Raw genomic sequence first — 10,863 nt, 5'->3', positions numbered from 1 at the left:
TTGGAAAGATTGTATGAAAAAGGCTTACTAATGGTCATTAACTGGGTTAATGGGATTGAGATTGGCTTCAAAGTCTGTAGGGGTAGGAGAACTTGGAGAAGAATTGGATTCCTTATTATTTTGTGTATAACAAGGATGATTAACTTGTTCTTCTATTTTGAGACCTTTTAGCTTGATATCGTTTAACTTTGGAGCTGGATTAGAATTTTTTCTATTTAAAAGAGAGAGGGATTTCATCTTCGTTTCCTAATAGACTACTGTCTGATCTATTGAAAGTAGTAGAAGGTCGAGATCTAGTCAGAAGACGCTATTCATCAAAGCTTATTCTAACTGTGCCATCAAGAAATTCCTGAACTCGATCAAGGTTACTTATATCATTTTCAATTTTTGCTGGATGTTTCTCATTTTGGAGAATCCATTCGTTGGGTAACGAAATGTCTTTCCAGGCAATTGTTTTTTTTTTATTTGTATATTAGCGTCAGAAGTGCTACTTTGGATTAATAAAGTGTGACCTTTCATATCTTTGTGAATTGCTTTAATATTAAGATTTGTCTTGATTGTTTTGTAATAAATTCTGTAAATCAAACCTAAGGGTTGAGACCCAGGGAGCATAAGGTAACCTGATGTTTTAATATTGGTAAGGGTTTTCAGTAGGTGGGGGTCACTTAGACTAAGGGTGAAATCTGGGTAACAATTGAAATAGGCTTGTTTCCATTACTCCTAAGAGACCAAGGTTATAATTGATGAATCTAGCATCTCTAAGGGCCAATAAGACAGAGGCATTAATCTCTCTGGTTGTGAATGGGGTTGACTACTACTTGAACTAGGCCTATGTGGATGAAATTGTATCCTCTATCCCTATGTCTTTTGATTACTTCAGCTGTGAGTAACCGACATTTTTCATGTTCTTTGGATATATATTTTTTCTACTGTTTTGCCTGTGTAATCACTGATGAAAGTTGACTTGAGGAAACTAGTTTCATAAATTTCTTTAGTTGGGACTCGTGGGATATTCCAATCTCTAAAGTCCAAGTTACTATGTTCTATACGATATTCTTCTTTGTTAACTATGTTGGGAATTGGAGGAAGAGGGGGTAAACTGGATCGAGAGCTCACTGAGGAGGCGGATCTGAATAACCTATTCATGATTACTTAATACAGACTAATCTTGTTTAGTCGGCTGGTTAAAACAGGCTATTTTCATGACTCTGTTGTCAAGCTAGTATCTATATCCTATCCAAGCGCTCATCCGCTCATGCCACACCCCGCTTAGGCCCTTCACCGGGACTTACTGTTTGGTTCCTAGGACTTATTGTTTGGATCTAGACTCACAGGAAGGAAATAGAACTGACATTTTAGATTCAATAAATAGAATGTTTCAGAGAAGATGATACAAGCCTTGGTAACATTACTGAAAGTTACCATCTCAGCCTTATATATAATATAAGGAGGTGTATAACCTAGTCACCTCCTTATATCCTAGTCAACATCTCAGCCCTAGTCACCATCTCAGCCCACATTAATTTCTAATGGCAAGAATCTATTGTCAAGATTTTGTCAAAAAAAAAAAAAAAATTGTTGTTCTAGATCTAGCACAACCAGGATAAAGATAGAGGCATTGACTGGGAGGTGTGACTGTATTTCCTATATATATATATATATATAATATACGTAAGTGGTGTAGCTTGCCTCACCTATGACCTACCTAAGAAAGTTCTACGGAACATGTTTTAGTGTTGTAACCATGTTTCACCAAACCTATATACACACACATGTATGTATATCTCCTTTTGGAGATCAATTTGGAGGTTATCATAGGTTTTCTTTATTACAACAAAAAGAAAATTTTGATTCTATTAGGAAGCATAATTCTTTCAAAATTCAGTGAACCCATCTTGATAAGCTTATACATGTATGGTGGAAAGTCAAATCTGAGGGGATGATACCTTATCTTCTTATCTACAAGTGGAGTGCAAGGTAGCTGTCAAAGTCTTACATTGCCAGCTTATGCAATTAATTTTGATAGTGATTTTCTTTTTTCTTTTTCATCCAACCCTTGTACAACAATAACAAGAAGCCTTTTTCTCAATTGCAGCTCTGTTTAAAGCCATAGGCTCAGTCAAACCACATGTTATCATATCCTTTTTCCTACGTTAACTTTGGTTTTCCTCTTCCCCTATCATTACCCTCAATGTGGACCATGTCACTCTTTCTAAATGGCACATTTAGAGGTCTTCTTTGCACATGTCCAAATTATCTTAATCGATTTTCTCTCAGTTTATCTTCAATTTGTGCTACCATATCTCTATTTTTCTTATGAGGTATGTGATTTAAACTAGATTTTTTGTGGAAGAAAATTCTATCCAAAAGCTGCCATAAAGAGAGGGGGTGTGATCTCATAGGATGATATTTAAAATTAATAAAGTACTTATTACTTCATGTGCTTTTGTTCATGTCTTTTATTTTTTTTTTACTCCCCCTTTTTAGATAGCGATTCCTGAATTCAGTTTTGGTGTTGAACATTTAGAAATGGATCCCATTGTGGGATTGATACCTAATGGCCACTCTAAGGCATACTTGGTTCTTCCTCACTTCTGTTTTGATTGACTTTTTTATTCAGAATTATAAAATTGTTTCATAGTTATGGGAATGAAAACTTCCATGGTTTGGGATTGAAAACTATCACCCATATTAGGCTTTGCATTAGTAGTTTCAATTCATATGTTGTCGAACTTCCAATAATGCTAATTCCAAGGTACCAATTCTATGCAACCGAACATAACATCACTATTCTAAGTTTTCTACTACTAAAAGGCACTTTTTTTGCCACCGCAGAGTTAAAGAGCAAGTTTCTAAACTAAAAGCACTTATAATCATTTCAACCACAACATCAGACATACAAATTTGTTCTGATCCCACTGCAAGGAAGATCCCAATCTCATACCATCATTTTATTCTGTTCTTAAAATGCCCACACCATCTCCGAAAAAAGAAAAAATAGGACAACCTACAATAGAATTTTGTATACTTTCTTATACTATCTTACTAAACTTCCTCTGGGAGCATGACAAATTCCCACCACTAACATAACATGGAAGCAACCCAAACACCCCCCTGTATCGGAATTATGTACAGCTCTAAGTAAAACGAAATGTTGAATTATGAACTATGATGTTTTTAACTTGAAAATAAGTTTCAGCTTTCGAGAATCGTCAAGCACAAAAAATGTTTCAAGAGTGGATCACAATTGTCCTGGAAGCACCACTTAAGAATCACAACAAACAAGCCTCAATGAAGAAAAATAAATTTTTAAGGTAGTGAAATACCTGTCCCGAGGTTCAATGAGTAAACAGGTCCCATGTCCTGATTTTCTTTACCAAGAAGCCACCGCAGGAAACAAAGTTGGTTTCTCTATACTTGAGCCTAAGAGTTCCTTTGAACAGAAAAAATAAAAAACTAGTCTTTTTAAATACTACATTAAGAATAATAACAACAATTTCATTATATAGATATGAAAATTCAAGGACAATCAAAACCTCAAATATATTGATTGCGGAAAAATGATCGAGATGATAAATACACGTAACTTAAGTAAACATCAAAGCAATAGAAGATAACAACAACCCTAGTACAGAAAAACCAGTTATACCCTGATTTTTTTACCAAGAAGCCACCGCAGGAAACAAAGTTGGTTTCTCTATACTTGAGCCTAAGAGTTCCTTTGAACAGAAAAAATAAAAAAATAAAAATAAAAAACTAGTCTTTTTAAATACTACATTAAGAATAATAACAACAATTTCATTATATAGATATGAAAATTCAAGGACAATCAAAACCTCAAATATATTGATTGCAGAAAAATGATCGAGATTATAAATACACGTAACTTAAGAAAACATCAAAGCAATAGAAGATAACAACAACCCTAGTACAGAAAAACCAGTTATATCCTGAAACAACTCCACTGATAGTTTAGTCATAGAAGGAAGAAGATGCAAGCCCATAACCCAATATTAATATCAAGGAAACTGCAAATTCGAGAAAATATGAACATGCCCTGATCAATTAGGTACTCTCCCATCCTCTCAACTATCATGTTACACTGTCCTGGGGTTACTGGTTCATCATAGATACCAAGATGAGAGCTTGACCAGTTTTCTTTATACCAGAGTCCTGAGAAACAAATATTGAAACAACAGTTTATAAGGTTTAGAAGAGTTCCGATTTTTTCATGCCTGAAACTAATCCAAATCCAAATCCAAATTGAGAATTGAGTATTATGATGTCTGTTGCTTTTTACTGACCAGACAACTGGGAAAACCATTATTCAGGCAACCATATTTAATACTGTAATAAGTTCATTTCGGGAAAAAAAATTTTGCTGTTCCGAGAGCAGTCACTTTGTGCAAATAATGTCTAAAGATAGGCCTCTCTACCAATGATCAAAAGGGTGTTTTCCATGTAGTTTTAACGAACTCTAGTAAATTGAGTTAGACGAGAAACATACTTAAGAAATGGCTGCGTGTTTAATTTGCAATGCTTAGACCAGCCACACTGCACAGGCTGTCTAGTATCATCATGAAAGAAAAAACTAAAAAGCAGCCAAGGCATGCAATGGTGTATGAGTGGATCTTAGAAAGGTCATGGTGGAGGAATGGTAAATTAGAGACATCTAATCAGCAAAAACACTTGAATGATAATAATTAAGAAAAAGCAAAAACAAAAAGCATCCAAGCTTCCATGCAATTGTGTACAAGCAAAATTTATGAGATCCTATTAATAGTGAGTATCTCATGTGAATTCATGGAGGATTATTATGCTTCCAATAGGCATACCAGGTGTAAGGGTCCATAATATGTGCTGAACAAGAAAAAAAAATTAATCTAAGTAGATACAAAATAATGTCCAGAAGAGAGGGTCCACACATGAGATTTGAAAATGCCAAAAGGTGAAGTGAGAATGAAAGTATACAACTGAAACTTGGCTTATATATATATATATATTTGGGTAAATAAAACTTGGCTTATATTGCATACCATTAAAATACTATTGAACTGTCCAATTCATGAATTTCAAAAACAGAGATGTAGAACAAATTGAACAATGCTTGTTATTCGGAGATTACATCGAGACTACTGTAGTGCGTAGCATAGTACAAACAAAAAGGTGAAAATTAAAGATATAGAAAACAGAACATGCTTAATCCAGATTAGCTGACAAAACTCAGAGACGGAACAACATAAGAACCATCAATCATTTATTTTCTCTAGCAAGGAAAAATAAAAAAAGCTTAAACAATATAAAGATGAAATACCTTCTTTCCACGAATAACAGCTCCAGGCTTCCCTTGGATTACCGTGTACTTTGTGCCACCAAGATGTAGTCCCGTAGGAGCAAGAAAGCCAGCTTCCTCAAAATCTTTCATGATCCCAGTCATCTCTTTGGGCTTGAACTGCAAATAAACAGGAGACTTCATAGTTAATAATCAAGACAGTACACAATCAACATGTGAGAAAAGCAAATATTGAAACTTACAGAAGTGTATAAAACACAAAAAATGAGTTGGCACAGTAATAAACACAGTAAGCATGGAAAACACGAAAACATAAAAAATTACAGATGATATGGAATCAAAATCTAATGAAATTTTAATAAATAACAGGGCTAAAACAAACCAAAGAGAAAGATATATCCCATTATTTACATTATTAAAAAAGACCATAAAAATGAAAGCTTTGCAACACAAGTCATGCAAGGAACCATAAAAAATACAAAAACCATAGATTCAGAAAAGAAGGATCTCTCGTGACATATCATATCGAGAACATTTATCTTTTCTCATAATTGATTGAATAATAATGCAATGGAATTGACATTTTTTTAAGAACCAAACATGTCAATCACATATCAGATTATCTGACAGAGAAATTCCAAAACCATAAGAAGAAAAGAAAAAGAATTACATGCAAAAACACACACACACATTAACACAAAGGCATTTGTGGATGTATGTGAAAACAAAATTAAGAATGTACACACACACACATATAATTTGAACATCCATGTTTGTGTATATAGAAATGCATGTATATATGTGAGTTTGATCATAACTGAACAAACCGAAGGAGAATCACTAGTCAGAATTACAGACCTAATCAAACTCAGGAACCAAAAAATTGATGGAGTACACAGTCTAAGTATGAGTTGTACAGATCCATAGAAAACCAATTACAACCAAATAGCGTAAATTTGAAGAGAGACAGGATAAATCAAATTAACTAATCAACGCAATATAATCATTAATAACCAATATTATAACTTAACAGATTAATAAAAATAAATCTCGAGTAGAAACATAATATATATAGAGAGAGAGAAACCTTGGGAAAAGAAGAGGTCTGAGCCCATTTGTTGCCGTCGTGGCCGGTGATGGATTTCCCTATCTATGCCTCAAATCGGCTGTTTTTCAAGCCTTTGACTCTGGCCATAGAACTCGTTTTCTTGCTTTCTGCCTCTGCACTCGTTATGCCCACGCTCGAAGGGTTGCTTTGGTCATATAGCCGGAGAAGGGTATGAAACCGAAGGTTAGCAAAGAGGTCTCACCAGGAATGATGGAAAAGCTAAAGCACTATTTCCTGAGTTCCTTAACGATGGAAAGAAGACCACAACAATGCTGAAAGCGAAGCGACACGCTAGCTCTTTACTTAGTTCGATCGGAGATTCGTTCTTTAGCGAAGGTGCGGTGAGCTACGGGTGATCTTGAATGAGTTCGGCTAGCCGGGAGACTCCAATAAATGACTCTTGTTGATTACGAGAGAGAGAGAGAGAGCGAGCGAGAGCGAGACGGAGAGAGCGATACATTTAGATGCTTAAAAGCTAGCGGCTATCAAGTGTGGTACCAGGGAATCATAGAGTGGAGAGATGCACGGATGCTTGTGACAGAGCGAAATTACTATTTTATAAAATGGTATAATCATTTGAGATACCGCGCATAAGAACCACTTAACGGCAAGTATGGTAATCACGAGTTCTTGAAAGCTAATAATAAAATGAAATCATAAAGTGGATTTACCACTTGAAGTGTTTGGGAGCAGGACACACGGATGCCAATGACAAAACGGAATTACTATTTGATAGGGTGGTATAATGTGCTTAGGAGCATGTGAGAGTGCTTAGAAGCACATGACATAGTGTTTGAAACGCATGATAGAAATGTTGATGACTGAGCGTTTGGAAGTGCACGAAAGAGTTAGATTAATGCCGAGAAACTAGGCAAGCTGTACTCTGGAAACTGAAACTGATCGGAATACATTCTAAGGAATATCAGGAGAACCTAAAACTTGACTGGCCGATTCTACAAACCGGGTTTGGAACAGTCCAAACAAGGAAACAGTTATGTATATCTTTTTTCACAATAATAGGCCCAATCCGACGGAGCCCAAAATCTTCTCAATTCAAAAAATAGGCCCAATGTCCTAATTTGTATAATAGTTAATCCCACCCTATTCTCACAATAAGAGTGCGAAAGAAAATTGATGAGAACAGAGGGAGGCGACAGATGAGATGCGATCGATGGCGGCTGTAAGAGAGACGGCGAGGCAGATCCGGCGGGACAGATCCGGCTATTGAAGATGGCGGGCTGTGAGGATGTTGATGGCGCCGGCGAGACAGATCCGGCCGTGAGGATGGAGATGGCCGGCGAGACAGATCTGGGTCTTGGACTTGCAGCGCGGCAAGCTTGAGGATGTTGATGGCGGCTCGCTGCACCGGCGAGTTGATGGAGCAGTTCATGAGGGCGAAGACTGTGGCCGGAGACGAAGGAATGATGGCGGACTGAATGTCAGACATGACGAAGTCGTGGTGAGGTTGTAGAATGGAGCAGGTGGACATGGCCGAGTACAAGGTGAACTATCCCACGCTCTATGCTGTGGAATCTGAAAACAAGGATGCCAAGCTCTTCAACTGTATTCAGAGAGGACGTCAAAAATCGCTGGAAATGTTGCCCGTATTCTTCATGCTCATGATTTTGGGAGGAATGAAGTAACTGATCTGGGCTTCTCTTGGGGTCTTCTACATAGCCGCCTTGAAAGCCATCCAGAAATTGAAGAAGCAGTGAGGTAAGTGTAATTACTCCTACCAAAATATAAGTTGTTATACAGAACACTGTGAGAGACCAAAGGCACTAAGACAACGGGCAAGTCAAAGAATGTACTGAAGGGTCCTGTGTTCTCAACACAACGGTCAAGCAAGTGATTCAGATAAGTAAGGTCGGGCTAGCCGTTATAATGTAGCCTATATATATCTTCTCTTTGTGTCATCATTTACATTTCAATTCAATACAACTTCAATATATCTCTGTATATCTCTGTCTTTCTCTATCTCTCATAATCAACATGGTCTCAGAGCCACCGCCGATGAGGCTTATGCCGACATCTCCGGCGGTGGTCCAAGGTCCTCAATTAACCCAACCTCTGAGTCATCTCCGGCGAAATTACTATTTTATAAAATGGTATAACCATTTGAGATACGGCGCATAAGAACCATTTTAAGGCAAGTATGTTAATCACAAGCTCTTAAAAGCTAATAATAAAATGAAATCATAAAGTGAATTTACCACTTGAGGTGTTTGGGAGCACGACGCACAGATGCCTGTGACAAAACGGAATTACTATTTGATAGGGTAGTATAATGTGCTTAGGAGCATGTGAGAGTGCTTAGAAGCACATGACAGAGTGTTTGGAAACGCTTGATAGAAATGTCGATGACTGAGCGCTTGGAAGCGCATGAGAGAGCCAGATTAATGCCAAGAAACTAGGCGAGCTGTACTCTGGAAACTGAAACTGATCGGAATACATTCTAGAGGAATATCAGGAGAACCTAGAACTTGACTGGCCGATTCTACAAACCGGGTTTGGAACAGTCCAAACAAGGAAACAGTTATATATATATTTTTTCACAATAATAGGCCCTATCCGACGGAGCCCAAAATCTTCACAATTCAAAAAATAGACCCAATGTCCTAATTTGTATAATAGTTAATCCCACCCAATTCTCACAATAAGAGTGCGAAAGAAAATTGATGAGAACGGAGGGAGGCGACAGATGAGATGCGATCGATGGCGGCTGTAGGAGAGCCGGCGAGGCAGATCCGGCGGGACAGATCCGGCTATTGAAGATGGCGGGCTGTGAGGATGTTGATGGCGCCGGCGAGACAGATCCGACCGTGAGGATGGAGATGGCCGGCGAGACAGATCTTGGTCTTGGACTTGCAGCGCGGCAAGCTTGAGGATTTTGATGGCGGCTCGCTGCACCGGCGAGTTGATGGAGTAGGTCATGAGGGCAAAGACTGTGGCCGGAGACGAAGGAATGATGGCGGACTGAATGTCAGACATTACGAAGTCGTGGTGAGGTTGTAGAATGGAGCAGGTGGACATGGCCGAGTACAAGGTGAACTATCCCACGCTCTATGCTGTGGAATCTGAAAACAAGGATGCCAAGCTCTTCAACTGTATTCAGAGAGGACATCAAAAATCGCTGGAAATGTTGCCCGTGTTCTTCATGCTCATGATTTTGGGAGGAATGAAGTAACTGATCTGCGCTCCTCTTGGGGTCTTCTACATAGCCGGCCGCCTTGAAAAGCCATCCAAAAATTGAAGAAGCAGTAGAGAACGAGCACAAGGGCAACGAATCCGTATTCTTTGGGCAGCAACTCGATTCCGGCCATTTTTCCGATTCCGATCGACTCTTGAAGCTAAGAAGAAGATAGTGAATAAGATTGATTTTGTGAGAGACTCTGATGTGGTGTGCGATCGGCGGCGACAGAGATGAGCAGTGGAGATGGGCAGCGACGGCAGATGAGATGACAGTGCTGGCGGCAGAGATGAGCAGCGGAAATTGTGGTGAAGAATCCGGCTGAGGTCCGCTCGGCGACGGTTGAAGAATCCGGCTGAGATCGCGAATCCGTTCTGATGAGAGACAGCGGGCCGGCGGCTGAAGCTTGAGAGTTCAGAGACAGCGGGCCGAACTGGAACAGCGGGCTATGGAAACTGAAAGATATGGGTTTTGAATTTTTGATTCTTGCAGACTTTGTAGTTTGCAGTTGCAGAAAGAGAGGACAAGGTCAGAGTTGAGAATGAGAACAGAGGCGGAGACGATGACTCAGAGGTTGGTTTAATTGAGGACCTTGGACCACCGCCGGAGATGTCGGCATAAGCCTCATCGGCGGTGGCTCTGAGACCATGTTGATTATGAGAGATAGAGAGAGACAGAGATATACAGAGATATATTGAAGTTGTATTGAATTGAAATGTAAATGATGATACAAAGAGAAGATATATATAGGCTACATTATAACCCGACCTTACTTATCTGAAGCACTTGCTTGACCGTTGTGTTGAGAGCACAGGACCCTTCAGTACATTCTTTGATTTGCCCGTTGTCTTAGTGCCGTTGGTCTCTCAGAGTGTTCTGTACAACAACTTATATTTTGGTATATATGTGGTGGGGTTTAAAAATTACTTTTCTTAAAAAAGTTAAAATTATATTACAATTCTAAGACTTAATAATTTCAAAAATTGCACTAAACTCCCTTATTAGCTCTTAGGAGAGAAATCAAGTATAATTTTAAAGACTTAATAATTTCAAAAATTGCACTAAACTCCCTAATTAGCTCTTAGGAGAGAAATCAAGTATAATTTTAAAAATTATAGAGGTCCGCACAATTTTGCCAAACTTTAGAAAAGGTTACTCTAAATTACCCTTAAATAATGTAGCAATGTCAAACAACTTTGTGCTTTAATTTAAGGTTTTTTTACTTTATGGCTGTTTAATATTGCAAGAGAAATAAAGATCCAATTTTTGTTT

General features: G+C 38.2%; 1 pseudogene; it reads right to left on the bottom strand.

The window, feature by feature from the left end:
• Positions 1–3,571: 3,571 nt before the first annotated feature.
• On the bottom strand, positions 3,572–7,848 carry LOC132302400 (uncharacterized; annotated as a pseudogene).
• Between the last annotated feature and the right edge of the window lie 3,015 nt (positions 7,849–10,863).

Source organism: Cornus florida, unplaced genomic scaffold (assembly GCF_030987335.1).
Source record: "Cornus florida cultivar Cherokee Brave unplaced genomic scaffold, ASM3098733v1 CherokeeBrave_3.0.0_Hap2_Chr04, whole genome shotgun sequence".
NCBI classification, from domain to species: domain Eukaryota; kingdom Viridiplantae; phylum Streptophyta; class Magnoliopsida; order Cornales; family Cornaceae; genus Cornus; species Cornus florida.
The sequence above is the reverse complement of the archived record's forward strand: the minus strand, read 5'-3'. Positions and strand labels throughout refer to the sequence as shown.